This window comes from Cyprinodon tularosa, unplaced genomic scaffold (assembly GCF_016077235.1).
Source record: "Cyprinodon tularosa strain WSP-4 unplaced genomic scaffold, ASM1607723v1 ctg9, whole genome shotgun sequence".
Taxonomy (NCBI): Eukaryota; Metazoa; Chordata; class Actinopteri; order Cyprinodontiformes; family Cyprinodontidae; genus Cyprinodon; species Cyprinodon tularosa.
The window spans coordinates 176189-193065 of NW_024039673.1; positions in this window are offsets into that span (position 1 = coordinate 176189).

The window sequence follows — 16877 nt, forward strand, 5'->3', positions numbered from 1 at the left end:
ATAACACTTATTTATCTTTAACAGAAACATATCCTCACATTGTAAAGATATTATTAGAAATATCTATCTGTACTGTTATTGTCGTTATTTTTTTTATCAAAAAGGGATCATACTTTACACAGTATAATGTATAATTAGACAGAGTATGTTTTGCATTTCTAAATCAATAAGGAAATTAAATAGCTGTCAACAGAACTCTCGACCGGAAAAAGGTGGCTTGTCCCCTTCAGGTTGGAGGAGAGTTCCTGCCTCAAGTGGAGGAGTTCAAGTATCTTAGGGTCCTGTTCACCAGTGAGGGAAGAATGGAGCGGGAGATCGATAGACGGATCGGTGCGGCTGCTGCAATAATGCGGACGCTGCACCGGTCTGTCATGGTGAAGAGAGAGCTGAGCGAAAAGAAAAAGCTCTCAATTTACCGGCCGGTCAATGTTCCTACCCTTACCTATGGTCATGGATCATGACCAAAAGAACGAGATCCCGGATACAAGCAGCTGAAATGAGCTTTCTCCGCAGGGTGGCTGGGCTCTCCCTTAGAGATAGGGTGAGGAGCTCGGTCATGCGGGAGAGGCTCAGTGTAGAGCCGGTTCTCCTCCACATCGAGAGGAGTCAGTGAGGTGGCTCGGACATCTTCTTTGGATGACCCCTGGACGCCTCCCCCGGGAGGTGTTCCAGGCACGTCCCACTGAGAGGAGGCCAAGGGGGACGACCCAGGACACGCTGGAGAGACTATGTCTCTCGGCTGGCCTGGGAGCACCTAGGGCTTCCCCCAACAGAGCTGGAGGAGGTGTCTGCGGAGAGGGAAGTCTGGGAGTCTCTGCTTAGTTTTCTGCCCCAGCGACCCGGTTTCGGATAGAGCGGGAGACGACGAGTACTAGGACAGAACTCTTTTTTTTCTTCAATTGTTAGGTTTATTCTTTATTAGTCATATGTATTACTGCTGCACTTTAAGAAATGGAAATGTTCTGAAAACAGTACGAAACAATAAAAGCTGTCTATAAAAGTTGCCGAAGTGGGCAGGATATATTCAGGAGATTAAAGAAGGAAACTCTAGAAACCTGTTTTATATAAGATTTAAAAGACAGGTCCTGATCAAAAATAACACCAAGGCTTTTTCCTTTATCATCTGGGATCAATTTAATTCCATCCAAATGAAGTGACTGACTAATCAGCTTCTTTTTCAGACTCTGGTCAAAAGAAAATTACTTCTGTTTTTTCTGCATTCAGAAGCAGAAAGTTAAGAGTCATCCAGATTTTATGTCTTCAAGACATGCCTTTTGTTTATGTCATACACTTAATTGCTATATTCTTTTGCGAAACATCAGAAAGGGTTTTAACATGTCCGCCTCTGACACAAGCTAATCAGCTTTGAACCACACCTCCACAAAAACCCAATCAGCATGCAAAGTTCATCTTAAAAGGTCTGTAATCCACAACTCAGTCTGCTACCCAAAGCGCAGGTAGTGGTTGCGCTAGGTCTGACTTGGATTCAGATGACCCTGATTCAACCCACCTCCAGCCCCTTCTCCATCATTGTAGCTAAAGCTTCAACAAAGGGTCATCCTCCCGGACTCTTACTGTGTTCCCTGTCTTACTTCAACTGGTCTGGCACCATACTGTGCATGCATATCAAACAACATTTGACACTAATGTTTCTTGCCAAGGTCTAAGTGCCAAAGACTAAAGTAATCGTATCAATAAAATTCTTCTATTTGTCTTTTTCTTTCTGTGTCAATTTTTCAGATTGAAATGTTATTCACTCTGTAACTATGCCACTGACCCAAGAAACTAACAAGGTTAAAGGACGAGAAAGTTCAAATTTATTGCAAAGAGAATTTGAAGCAATGGAAGTTTAAATCCATGGTACCCATTGGAGCCATTTTTCAACGGGTTCAGGTGACACATCTTTATTTTGCGTTGAATATTGCTACAAATTCACAATTTAAAACAACTGGCACATACCCCGCCTCTCGCCTGTAGACAGCTGGTCATAGGCACCAGTACCCCTTGCAAACCCACTTGGGATAAGTGTGACGGAAAATGGATAATCTCAAACTGGAGAAATTCACCTCTGCATTTAACCCATCCCCTTGAAGAGCAGTGGGTTGCCAAGGTGCGGCGGGAACAGTTGAGGGTTAAGGGTCTTGCTCAGGGACCCAGAGTGGCTGTCTATGGCAGTTGAACTCAGAAACTCCGGAACCCAAGCACGATGCTCTAACCACTAGGCCACCACTACCCATTAAACTGCGACAGCAAATGTATAGGACTGCACAGGGGATGTTTTACGGTTTCTATAGTAGCAAGAAAGAGTTGATTCAGTTACAGCTGTTGGCTGAATAGTTTGTAGGGTTTACTTTGAGACTTAAAGCTGAGAGAATTTGTGCGAAACAACTGTTACAAGTAATCCAGAAATGAGCATATACGGAACACTTTCACTTAGAAGGCAGTCTAGCAAGTAAACCTCATTCTGTATGTGACATAAAGTGAAAGGATTTTCCAGTTTCTCACATTATTTTTGAAAAGGAGACAAAAAACAAAACACATTTGCTGTACAGCTGACTTATTACTCACAGGGTTTAATGCACTTTCCTCATATACACACACATTTTGTAGCAATGCTTTGGGCATGTCATGCCCAACTCAACAAAAAGCAAAGATAGATAAATATCTTTATTCCTATACAAAAGTATGTGTGTAGGTAAGTATACACACCCACACACACACACACAGATATGATGTGGGAATTGGGGAGATTTTTTAATAAACGTCTAACACGTGAGCTACCTTTAGAATGGGTCATTAATGGGTTGTTATAGAAGCTCGTTGGAGTTGACACCTAGATGATAATAATAGGTTCTGAAATTAAATTACTGTTAAACGTAGCAGGAGTAAAATTTTGATTAATTAACAAAAAGTTGACCTTTTGGCCTTAATGATTATAATTGGTGATAAAGAGCTTCCAATTAAAGGTAGCATTTCAGTTTTAATACCTCAGAGACTATATTACTCTTTTATCATCAAAGATAAAGCCTCTTATAATGGACTGCAAAACCATAAGAAGATGTACTTTAAAAACTACTGGATTAAACATACTACCATTTTATATAATACACAATACAATCCCAAGATGCTCTTAGTGTAACGCAAGAGTGCCGAAAATTCCAACCTTGTGCAAATGTGAATTACTTCTAGCTTTCTAACCTGTGTTTCTAAGTCAAAATCACAGACAAAGAAAGGTAACAACATCATTATGTTATAACTGTTACCCAAAAAGATTAATTGTGGTATAATGGCACTATTTAATGCATCTAATTTTCTTGCCTATCTGTACAGGGTTGTCATCTCCTCTCTAACAAAATTTGCATTTGGTGAAAACTAACCAAAATTGGTCTCAAAGTCAAAAGAAAAGCATTTTCATAGAAGTTGTTAGATTGCAATTATTTTTAGTGATGGGCTTTTGATAAACAATATTTCTGCGTTCTAATGTATTTGATTGATCAGATTCAAATTAAGGATGTCCGAGGTCTTGCTGCCATAAAAAATTGCTGCCCTTATGGTTAGGGGTGAAAAAAACAGAAGAAAAGGCACAACAATGGGTGAGGGGAGAGAAAAACATATTTCACACTTTATCCTTAACAATAGAGTTTAAGATTGCAAAAAACCCCAAACAAAAGCAACCAAAAAAAAAAAAAAAAAAAAAAACATTTTGGATGCATTCTAGTAGCATCTGTTTCTTACAGTATGAAGTCATGAAAATTGCCTTGACTTTAGTCACAGAAAAGAAATTAACCAAATGTGCAGTATGATGTTCTTTTGTATTTTAACAAAAATTCAAATTCATCTAAAAGACCACTTGGAGGCACTGCAGTCCCTTGTAAGCATACAACAAATCACGTGTAATTTGTGGCCAAGGTATGCTCACAGTTCACTGACGTACACAGAGGTATAAATGCTAATGAAATACAATGACATTTCCTGATCCAGTGAATCTGAATCAAGCCAGAACGAATACAGATGACTCAAATACTGTGTTCTAAAATGTTCATCAAATTGTTCCCCTCGTTTATAACAAGAAGCTGTTACCTTGTGACTCTTTCAGATGAGTATTTGGGAATGAAGAAATATGATTTAAGATTTGTTTGACTCGCATCAGGCATTGTTTTTACTTGCTTTGATAGCAAGGGGCCTGTGATCAAAGGCATCACAGTCTGTCTGTCTTCCTTAAGGATTGACAGGAGCTGTTTTAAATTGCTCCCAGTGGAAAGTGTAATTGTAAAGCAAAGCTATAGGAGCCACGCTTTTATTTGCCACACTGGAGGAAACATCAGGGTTGAATGGCTGTGCTTATTAAATAACCAATCTGTGTCAAGAGGTATCAAAGATAGAAAAAGGGAAGAAAAGAGGTCTAATGGAAATAAAAGAGGATCACAGCACTTACCTTTTACCCAGGGTCTTAATTAATTCAGACCATGAATTTTAGTTTAAATAAAATGAAGACATAACTGAATACTTTCCATCACCAATGTCACTTTATGTTTATTAGCTTTTTTTCTCAATTTCTACAGGAGTCAACTATTATGCATTTTTGAATCGACTCCCACTCACTGCAGCTATTAGTGTTCTTTTGAAACCACCCAGCACTGCAACATCAAAAACATATGGACAGGCTTCTATCTAATAAATATCAAGATTCACACATATTATTTTGGCCTGAGCTTTGAATCGGCTTTGCATGCACAATGGATTACAACAGGAGAGGAATAACAAGAACACATGCATGGGATGCTTTTAATTGTACGACTTACTCATTACTGCTTTAAAGGCATACTATGCAACATTTTTCAGTTAATTAATGTGTTCCATAACGTTTTGGATGATTAAATGAGTCATTTCAGGTTGAACAAAGGTTTTCTCGGCCGCCCTGGTGGTCTGTGGGGGAAATACTGCACTTGCAATTGCAGGAGCCCTCGGCCTGCACCCACAGGCTCAGAAGTCTCACGAGAGTCGGTCTTGCTTTACGGCGAGAACTGCTACACGCCCCCAGTGAAAGGCATGCCCGTGGCTAGCGCAGTGGCGATATTTGTGCAGTTATCATGGCGGAACCAGAGAGAAAACAGTGAAAGCCCATGTCGGAGCAGGCAAGAAAGAGGAAAAGGGCTCTGGGCAGAGCGAGGAGTCGTACACGGGTGAACATCGGGTAAGCTTTTTCCGAATGGCGAGAGCTAAAAGAAAAAGAAGACTGCAAGGCTGACTCGGACCTCGCGTTTCTGCTGATGTGATTGTAAGTAACATTGGAATGGTTTCTCTCTCTCTGTATGCATGTTCATACTTTCACTGTGTTAGTCATTCGTTGCGTTCGCCTGTCTGCTAAGCTTAAAACAACCGCGACTGGCTTGACGGAGAAACCAGGAGAACAGCTGAGCATATTTACGACAGTGCACTTTTACTTTCGCCCTCTGGGGGGAGCCTCGCTGGAAAATCAACACCGGTTGCATAGTGTACCTTTAAGGTTTGGGGGATTTTAAGAAACCTCTTTTAAAACTGTCTTTACTTCACTGTGCATTTAGTTTACTTAAAACTAACTGTGTCTGTGTGTAACTGACATGTGTGGAAGGCTTGATCAGAGGAAAATGCAGTGGAACCTTTTCACCACCCACAGCCATGTATGCCTATGCCTGAGTTTCATTCTAGGCTTGTCTGACATGAATACCTATTATCAGGTTTGCAGTGAACCGGAGTTATATTGAGTTTCTTTGCAGATGTATAGAGTGCAAAGGTAAAAGGTGTTGTTTCAATACAGGGCTTGGTACCAAGCCCTTTTTTTTCCAGTTACATCTTGGCTGGGTTTCAATCTGAGCCAAGTTTGGTTGAAAATGTGATGTTAGGCAACTGTTGGTCATTAGTTGTGGGTAACATCACTAACTGCATCACTCAAGTGACTCTCTTACAAGAATCAAACCAGCAATTTTTTTATTCACACCAATGTTTTTTTTATACACTTTAAAGGTCCATATTTGTGTGAACGTGACAGAAAATTGATGGATATTTGCATGAGCACTTTTGATGTAATGCTTTTGCTGCAGTAACACCACAATTTCACCATTGTGGGCACTATTCTATTCTATTTTATTATATTATATTTTCAGAAAGTTATGATATAAGAAAATTGATGCACTGAATGTACATTATATGACTATGAGCAAACAACAAAGAAATGTCAGGAAAAGCTTAAAATAATGCAAAGTTATTGGTGACCATCAAATACCAAAAGAGGTGGATAATCCAGGTGCAGAAAGTAAAAATGCTACCTTGTTTTCCTTCATCCTGTTCATTTAACCAGGTGATTATTCTGTGTTGTCCATCTCTGTTTCACTTATCTCTACTGGGGTCACGAGGGGTGCTGGTGCCTATCCCTAGCTGTCTACGGGCGAGAGGCGGGGTACACCCTGGACAGGTCGCCAGTCCATCGCAGGGTAACACAGAGAAAAACAGGACAAACAACCATTCACACACACACACTCACCCCTAAGGACAATTTAGAGAAACCAATTAACATAACAGTCATGTTTTTGGACTATGCAGAGAACCCACGCATGCTCAGGGAGAACATGCAAACTCCATGCAGAAAGAGCCAGGAATTGAGCGTGGATCTTCTTGCTGCAAGGCAGCAGGGCTACCCACTGCGCCACTGAGCAGCCCTATTTCAGTTATGGAGCTGAAAATGCGACTAGTTTGAACAGATCTCTATACAGACTTTTTATTTTCTGGACCTGGATTATCCACCTCTGCAGAGGGATGCCCTCTATAGCAATGGTAGGCAGAGACACTTCAAATCTGTCACTGTAGTCACAATGTCATGAGTGTTTCATGACTTAAAACATATTTTATTAAACATCTCATTGCCATAAGCTTACTTTCAAAACTCCTACTGCTCAAAAGTGCATGAGTGGGAATGAGTTTGTAATTGTTGATAAAAAAGTTTGACACAAACAGTGACAAAAATGCAGTTTAAGTAACTTCTCCAAACATTTGCGTGCCTGAGAAACAAACTCCAGTTCAAATTTATCCTAAAATATTTAACGCTTGATCCTGACCACCTAAAGCTGTTAAAAATGCCTTAGCCTTGATCAAAAGCAATAAATAAACTATATATGTGGTATGAAATTATATTGCATTAAAACAAAAATATTTAGTTGTATTAAAAAAAAACTATTGTATTAACAATCTATTGTATTAAAACAAACTAAAAGAAACAAAACAAACAAAAACTTGGGAATATTGCACCTCCTGTAAGAAGAAAACAAAACAAAGTGTTATTAATTTGGAGCCAAAATAAGCTCACGGTTTACTGAGGTAAGCTTACTAAGAACAAAGATATTCTGAAGCCATTGTGTCCTTCATAAAGACAATAACTTGGCTAAGCAGCATCAGTGCTCTGCTTTGGTTGTATGGTTTGCTTACTGTCTCCTACAGGGTGTGATAGAGACAGGCAGTGGTGGCCCAGTGGTGGGAGCAGGGTGCTTGTGCCTTGGGAAGACTGCAGGTTCCTCTTGTTCATATCTTACAGACTGCCACTTGGGGGTCCCTAAAAAAATCCAATAGCACCAAGGTTCTGCATAATGGCCGCCTACTGCTTCCCAGGACGATTAGTTGAATGCAGGGGACAAATGTCACTATATTATAATGTCAAATAAAGATGGTTATTAGTAATACGTGAACTTAGGTTGTGTGTGTGTTCATTTTTAGTTCAGAATCTATCTCTTTATGCCGAGTGATTCTTTCACCAATTTCAGCTTCTGTCTCAGCAACACCAGCACTGACAGCCAATGTTTGGCACAGGGGTCTGGAACCTGCAGCTTGGAAGTCGCAAGTGCCTCTTAGGACCCTCTATACTGGCTCTTCTAAATAGTGGCTCTAATGCTAATGGTTTTTAATACAGTTTATTAACAAATACCATCTTACAGGGTTAATCTGGATTTTCAAAAAACATTTACATTTAATTTTCATTTCAAAATGACAATAAAGAATATGGAACATGTTTTAGCTAGATAGATTAATAGTATCCTATCCTACAAAATCAATGTTTTCTCTTTAAGAATCTTTTTGTCATGATCTTGGCACTGATGAGTGGCTTAATTACCCATTTCATTCACTTGTCCAATTCTGCCCAGTTTCTTTCTCTTATCTGATCCACCTGCTCCTGCCTCTATTTAAGGCGTTTTTCATCCAGTCATTAGGGCTAAATTATTTATCTCCAGCCTGTGGTGATGTTTCTAGCGCATTTTAGTGTTTCTGATTACCTGATTTGCCTCTCAACCACTGAGCCTTCCTGTTCTGATCTGTTTGTCTGACCTGGTTACGGACTCCTGGACCTCTGAGCCTGCCTGTTCCTGTTCTGATCGGTTTGCATGCCCTCTCTCCAGACTACTTCTTCTTCTCCAGGGCGGCAGCATCTGGGACAGTCTGGGCATTGCCTGCTGCATCTTGTTGGCAATTTTTCCCTTGCCATGGACTGAAGGTTAGTGACTCATTCATAATCATCCTTCGTTAGGTCACTAACCTGTGTTTCCTCTCTCCAGAGTTTCCGGCCTCAGATGTCCTAGCCGCCACTACTACAGATCTGCAGACTGTTTCTGCAATCCATTGTCTTAAATAAATGCTCTTAGAATAATCCCAATGTCTGTCTTCCCAGAACAGTGGGAATACCTCTGTTCTGAGTTGTGACACTCTTATACTTTGTTTTTCTTTTAAAAACTAAAGACAGCAAATAAACAGTTTGTTGTTTAAAATTGCAACATATTCCCTATTGTGTGTATATATATATATATATATATATATATATATATATATATATATATATATATATATATATATATATATATATATATATATATATATATATATATATATATATATATATATATATATGTAATATTTGCTGTGCTGAACAACTTTTATTTAGCTGTGCTTGAGGTTGAATGGCTCTTTGGATTAAAAAAGTTGCAGACCCCTGGTTTAGAATACAGCAACCATTCCTAAATTCTAATTTAAGCAACATAAAAAATCTATACCAACTTATTTGTTCTCATTTATAGGAGAGGCTGTTCTCTCTTGCTGGCTGTCAATAGTTTGCATCTTGCTGCCACCACTTATGAAAACAATGATTACCGTCAGATTACTTGAATCATGATTTCCTACTTTGTCTGAACATGGAGTGAAGGAGGTAGTGACACTGAAATTTATACTGAAATGCATATGTACTGCTGACTCATTGTCAAGAAAATGTAACCTAAATAAGTAAACTGTCTTGGTGAAGTCATCATAAAAACTATTTTTTTAATGTATCTGTTATAGAAGAAACTACTCAGAAAACACATTTTTAGTAAAGATTTCTTTACCACACAGGCATGTGTAAATCCTGATTTTTTTTTTTTTTTTGTTGGTTATTGGAATTGATTATTTTAAACCAGCTACACTGGGTTATCCACTGGGTTAAGTTTTTAAGTTATTGAATAAGTTTTTAAGTTATTGAAGAAGTTTTTAAGTTATTGAATATTATATTATTTTAAGTTATTGAATATTAAGTTTTTAAGTTATTAAGTTTTGTCTTAAAGTCCTTTGAAGTACAAAAATAAATATTGAAACAATTTTAAAGTACACAAATATTCACTTTTGTGCTTGGCAACAACTAAAAAAATGACATCTCTATTAATTGCAATACTATACAATAAAAAAAATTATCAGTTTATATCATGTTTTACATTACAAACTATGGTACTAACAAAAGTCGCAATATATGCAAATACTTCAAACAAGGTACTACTTTTCTAAGGTACTCTGCTTAATAGAAATAGATATTAGCATGGGCATCATTTCATGATGTAACCTTGTCTTTAATTTCTTCCCAAACTTTATCTAATTAGAGGGTTTTATTTCAGAATATGAGAGAAGGGATCTGAACATATGCAAACTGGACAATTTGGTTTACAGCTTGTATTGTCCTCTTTTTACTCACATTTTTGTTGTACTTTGTATTGGTCAATGGCATAACATTCCAGTAAAATTAGTTCGAGTTTGGGTTAAAGTGTGAAACATTTTGAGTTCTTTTATGAGCAGCTGTGTTATTAGAGGCTAGTCAGAGGTGCTGTTACATTTTTCTTTCATAAATCGTAAAAGGGATTTTACTAATAAATCAAAATGGATTGCCATACATACCCTAGACCAGGTTTTAATATAGTGTAGCCTATGAAATGTCAAATAATTATTGAATATAAAATGTGGTTCATGCATCATTGTCAAGAAAGTTTTAAAGAGGCTTAAAGTTTTCATCAGCATTTTATACACAGATTTAGATATGATTCCGCTTTTAAACAGTTTGCCTGCATTTTAAAGGCAGTGTACAAATGCGTTGTCGTATTTCAAATATAAGTCGGCAAATATAAGGCAAAAATTAAACCATAATTTTGAGGATGGCTGCAACAGATGCATGCTAATTCTCTACAAACTGCTGAGGGACATTTCAATAAAAGTGGGCTTAATAAATTTATCCATCCCTGTGAGCACAGTGCATCAGCGTAACTAATTATTTTAGGATAATACATGATTTTACTGAGCAATCTCAAAACAATTTCATCATGATTTTGGTACTGCAATGGCCTTCAGAGTAATCCAATAGAGACATTTGGGGAAATCTTGGAAAGGGTTATTACATTGGTGGATGTGCAACTGAAATAGTTGCAACAATTTGATGTTTTCATGACAACATGGGGCAAAATATTGGACGAATATTTTATAAACAGTACCTTAATGAATCTGTCTAAGAAAGACTGCTTTGAAGGCAAAAAGGGGGTCCAGTAAAGTACAAGTAAGGAAACCTATATAAAGTTCTGTGTTAATATACATGCTTCTTTATGTCTTGTTTTAGACATATTTCATTTTAACTACTTTTAAAGTACCAAAAACCTCTCTAGATGTTTTAACATTTATGCAGAAACATCAAAAACTCTACAGGCCTCACACAAAGCCCCACTGTAACTGATTTGTTTGTTTGAACGCAAGCTGTTAGATCACAAATGAACCCAAGGGCTCAGACAAAGAAACGCAGCATGCTATGGAGTGCACACTCTCTCTCCAGTGTTATTTGTCGAGGTGTTTTGATCAGTGAATAGTATAGCTCATCCTCTCACGCTGCTTGATTTATTTTGTGTGCCTGTGCAAGATGTTCTATTTGATAGTGTCAATGGGAGTATTTGCATATTTTCTCCTCGGCCTTCCTTGGCTGCTCTCGTCACAGAGCAGAGCTTACGGTATCTGACAGTGTGAGTTGATTATGGCGGAGTGTTTCTCTTAAGCGCTAACCCGTAGTCATGAATACGCAGTGACCTCCAACTGCCTCCTTCATGCATTAGAATAAAAGTTGACATTATGTGTTTCATGCTTCTGCGCTACGCTCTGTCACCATTGCATTCAGCTGCCCCCATTTTCTTACTAACTTTCCTCATCTTTGAAGCGATGCAGTTATTTTTTTTTCTTTCGTGCTGCTCTCTCAGAGTGCAGATAGAAGTGATAGGCAAAAACTTTAAGAAGAAGTAAGATGAAAGTTTTGTGAAACTGCTGTTTCAGCAACATCAACCTTTCTGTCCTCAAACCCATCTCCTTCTCTTCCTCTCTCACATATCACTCAAGGTAACATCAAAGCACAATCACTCAGTGACTATCAGGACTTTTGCTCACATGCATGTTTGGTCGGTTCCATTCACACACACACACCAACTCCTGCAGCGTTTTTATCTTATCTGCATTTGTGTCTCATCGAGTAGAACTTCTCCTTAGCAGATTTTCTCCACCTGGGTCTTTTGAGGAGAAAACACAGATTTTTGCTTAGGCTTTAAGAAACCTGACGCACCCTAATCTGTAACCTTTGGCAAGGGAGAAACAGCAGCTTCCTTAAGAGACTCTGCAGTAAGAGGTTCTTCTACAGCACCTGTGAGGGATGCAGGCTGAGACTTAAAGTAGAGAAACTGTCTGGGAGAGATTGGCTACCTGATTAAAGAGAACACAGAGAGGAAATGATGATGTTTAAACTCACTTTGAAGCCTCAAACTAGTAAATAAATGATGTGCTGAAGAAGACTTAAGAAACGGCTGTGGTGCGTACACCTGCGGCTCAATGCTTAAATATTCATTTCCTGTCAACGTCTAACACATGCACACACAATTTAGGAATGTGTATGCAGCTTTTTAAAGAGGAAATATTGAATTAAGAAATCTTTGGTGCTCACAAGCTGCTACCTTCATGTAGATGAGACATACTGTAAATAAAATGGAAACATTTTGTGATATATTTTACCAGCTAATGATCAGTTCCAAAGATCTTTGAAATGTCCTAATCAGAGGACAGCACACTGAAGAACAAGCAAAAGGATTTTTGTGCTTTTATCAGCTCTTTTGCATTTCTTCATCCCTGCAGCACCAGTAATGGTCCTGAGATTAGCGCTGGAGGAGCTCCCTAAACTTCTCATTTGACTGGAAAAGTGCTTTATAAGACTCTATCTGTTTATGTACTTACTTCATAAAGTGACTACAGCTGGAAGAAAGAAAATAGACAGTTCAAAGAATACATTTGAAAATGAGAAAAAAGCTAATTGAAACAGGAATTGCAGTTTAAGTAGTAAATACGGAGTTTTAGGCAACTGCACCAATTCCGAAGCGCACATAATGACAGCAGCAGATGTTAGATGTTTTATTTGAAGATGGCTACATGCTAAAAATGAGCTTTAAAACTTTGATGAGGACAGACAAAACTCTTTCTGAAGGGCTGGCTTTTTTCCCTTCACTATGATTGTTACCTTATGCTGATGGCACTATATTTTTATAGATTCAACCAGCCATTAGATCGAAAGGCATTATCAAGATATTTTTTGGTCATTTTTCTATTAGCTTATCATAAAAGCTTTCATTGTATTTTCTATGTTTTTTAAACTAAAGAAATGCATTGGATTGGTTACATAACACAATAACCCGTGGTTTTCATGGTACAGTAAAATGTAAAGCAAACAAAGACAGAAATTCAGTTTTTTTAAAAAAAACCTTTTGTTATTGGTTGACTACCTAAAGCTTAGATTGTTAAATTTATCTTTAAAAAAAACGAAACCGAATAAAAACAGAAAATAATAATGAAAAGATAGCTGGGATTAATTTGTGGTAATTAATAACACTCTGTCCATGAAGTTGAGTATTAAATATGTGGAGCTTGAAAGGACTGCTTATAAAGGAGTAAACTGGCTAACCCCTCATATCTCCGATTTTTTGTTTCTAAAAACGACAGGAAGTCAGGCAAAAAGTTACTGTGATCAAACAATGAATTGTCTCCTATTCTGAAATATTTCCACTATAAATCATTAAATTTTTATTATTTATATAGCCCCAGCTCATAGCAAATGTCCTCTAATGGCACTTTAGAGCGACAGTTTAATCAGATGTTTTGTATCTAAGGAAACCCAGCGATTACATTGAGTAATTGAATTTTTGGGATTTGCTCCACTTGGATGAGCATGTGGTGACAGTAGATATATGCTTACATTGTGGACCATGTGTTGGACTGGTGCTGCCCAGTTCTTCACACCTGAAAGTCTTTGTTGGAAATCTGCCATTGTGACGTTTACTAGACCTAGTTCAGGGAGGTTAGTACGGTCTGTTTTTAGGTCGTTTAGCCACTGTGCATCATTGTTATGTGACACTTCCATTTATCCATCTATTTTCCATCACGCTTCTCCCAAGCAGGGTCCCGAGGGTTGCTGGTGCCTATCTCCAACTGTCTATGGGCAAGAGGCGGGGTACGCCCTGGACAGGTCGCCAGTCCATCGCAGGGCAACACAGAGACAAACAGGACAAACATTCACACACACACACTCACACCTAGGGAGAATTTAGAGAAGCCAATGAACCTAACAGGCATGTTTTTGGACTGTGGGAGGAAGCCAGAGTACCCAGAGAGATACGTGATATTATTTTGTCTTAAATACCTTTCCAGTATTGTTGAGTCTCCAGCCATGGCTCGTGTGTTATCACCTTGTCAATGGGAGCACACAATTGCTGGTTCAGTGGAGAATAGTCTGTTTATTTTTCTGGCTTCTATTTCTTTGGTTTACTTTGTATTATTATAATTATTATCTTTAATTCCGCATCTACTCTCAAAATGCCTGTTGAACACGCATCTGTGCATTTGGTTGCATGGAACCAACACAGTTTGCAGGTCTTAATATTTGTGCAGCAATCTTTGAAGATTACCCAAAACGCACCCACTTATTGTAGGTAGTAAAATAATAACACCTGCAATTTAGCACAAATTTGAGAGTCTTTGATGATCAGTCTCAAAGTCATATCTATAGTAATTAAAAAAAAAGTTTTAATTTCAGTCTAGATTTAGTTAAATAAAGTTATACATTTACTTGAATAAAATCTGAAGTCATAGGTGAATAGATTAATTTTGGCTTTTTTTTTTATATATATAATTTTACCCTAAAGGAAACAATTTTTAAACTGAGGTGAAATATTCATGTCGGGATAAAAGTACTGAGGTTTCTATAAATTACATTAAAAAAAAAAGTTGTAGACTAAATGTAGTTATTGGAAAAAAAAGTTTTCTTTTAGATAAGAGGAGTATTTCTTGCTTCATAAAGTGAACATTATTTCTAATATTCAAACTTGGTGCTACATTTAGTTTCAGTTCCACCACTCAAGAAGAATTAGCCCTCGTGGCTTTTTTCAGGCTTATCTTTCGACACAAACTGTCAAGAATGGGTGGTGAGGTTGCTTGAGGACCCAGATGCAGAGACGAGTGAAGCAGAGATGAGTTCTGAGAGCTTTAATTGCAGACCATAGGTAACAGAGGCAGAAATCCAGAAAAGCAACTTAAAATATTAAACAAACCAAAACCATGGAGACATCAGGGGAAAACGAGCCTGAGGATGAGGAAGAAAGCAGCAACGCCAGGACCAGCAACAACAAGGAACCAACAAGGAGTGACTGCAGAGGGAGAGTATATGTTGCTGACTGAGACAATGGAAGGGCTAACGAGCTGACAAGGAGCAGGTGTGAGGAGACAACGAGGGAGCCAAGTGGAAAGGAACACAAACAAGAGGGTGACAGAGGAAAACAGAAAAACCTGAGAGCTAACATAAATCTAGAAACAACAAAATAGGAATTAAACTAATAAAACTAGGAAACATGGAGCAAAGTAAAGTACAACATAACCAAAACCATGACACCAAAACAAATAACATTTCTTATGATTAACCTTCCCGTTTTTTAATAAATGTATTTGTTTTTGCTATTGTTACCAATATACATTTCTAGAATTTACATTTCATTTTTTTTTTTTTTTTTTTTTTTTTTTAACAAACGGTCACTTAAACTTTTGCAAAATTTTGACTGATGACTGCCGGAGGCAAAACAGATGACTTTTGCTTAATTGCTTTGATTTTGTCCTTTGGTGTCTCTTTGGGCATTCCAGCCTCCTTGGAAAGTTAGAAAACACATAGGGCCGGATTTATCAAGATCCAATTTTGCGTGCGGTAATTTGCGCTCGCAAACTGGAATTTTGCGCGAGGGGCTGAACCATGGTTTGCGGGTGATTTAACAAGAGCGATTGCGTAACTGGTGGCAGGTGCAAAACTGTTGGAGACGCCCTATTTAAATGATGGTTTTGCGCGTTTGGTGGTTTGCGGCATGGCGAGTTTGGACAGCAAAGAAGTGTGACTGTCACACAGAGGAACGCTATATGTGAACAAATCTGTAATAAAGTAAACGCTGTTGGTGAAACCTTGCGAACAGTGGATGAAGTAAAAAGAAGATACCAGGATATTAGAAGGCGAACCAAAGAAAAACTGGCATATAACAAAACATCTGCGAACAAAACAGGAGGGGGCACAGTAGATGAGATGCCTCTGACCAGCATTGAGGAACAAGTACAGCTGACGCTCTGTGAGGAGCAAATCACTGGAATTGCAGCTCCAAAATGGCAATGCTGGATAAACGATATGTTTTGATTGTTTCCTCGTTCATTCCAAAAATATTCACACGGAGTGAAAAAATGCGTTCTCAGCGTCTCCTTGCTTCATTTCGATGTCTCCTTCTTGCGACAATAACCGCTGCCATGTGTGCGCAATTACGCATACAGACCATTTGCACCTTCTTTTGAAACGTGTTAAATATAGAGTCAGATACCGTAAGCAAAATTGCTTTCAGGTTTGATAAATCACTTTGCGAGTGCTAAATTAATATATTTACATGTTCTCCTCCCACAAGACGCACTTTTGCGTGTAAACGCCCCATATTGCATATTCATTGCAGAAAAAGTACTAAATGGATAACAGGCGCTATTTAGCACATTTTAAAGGCCAAATCCTTTTAGCACGCTGTTGATAGATCAGTTTGTACATTTTTTAGCGTGCGCAGTGAAATAGCTCACGTTTTTATACACGCAAACCTTTGATAAATCCGGCCCATAGTTTAAGTTAGTCTGACTTTCCTAATTGCCCTTTGATGGAGCAAACCCATTGTGTTGTGTTATTTAATTAACACAAGCCTTTATTGGTCCACCCAGGACTAGATTAAAAAATGTAAACAAACTGCATCATTCATAACCTATGTTTACTGAAATGGAGTCTGATGATTTCCATTTCTTTAACCTTTAGATGTATCTAAATAGCACACTTTAAAACAACTATTTCACAAGAGTTTGTTGTCGCAATCAGTCTTTACACTTCACTCTCCTGATTAATCTTTGTATCCGACTGCTCATTAGATAACCTCTTTAAATATTTCTTGACTTTGTACTGTCTCTTTTTCTTTCTCATCTCTTTATTTCATTTTTCCTTC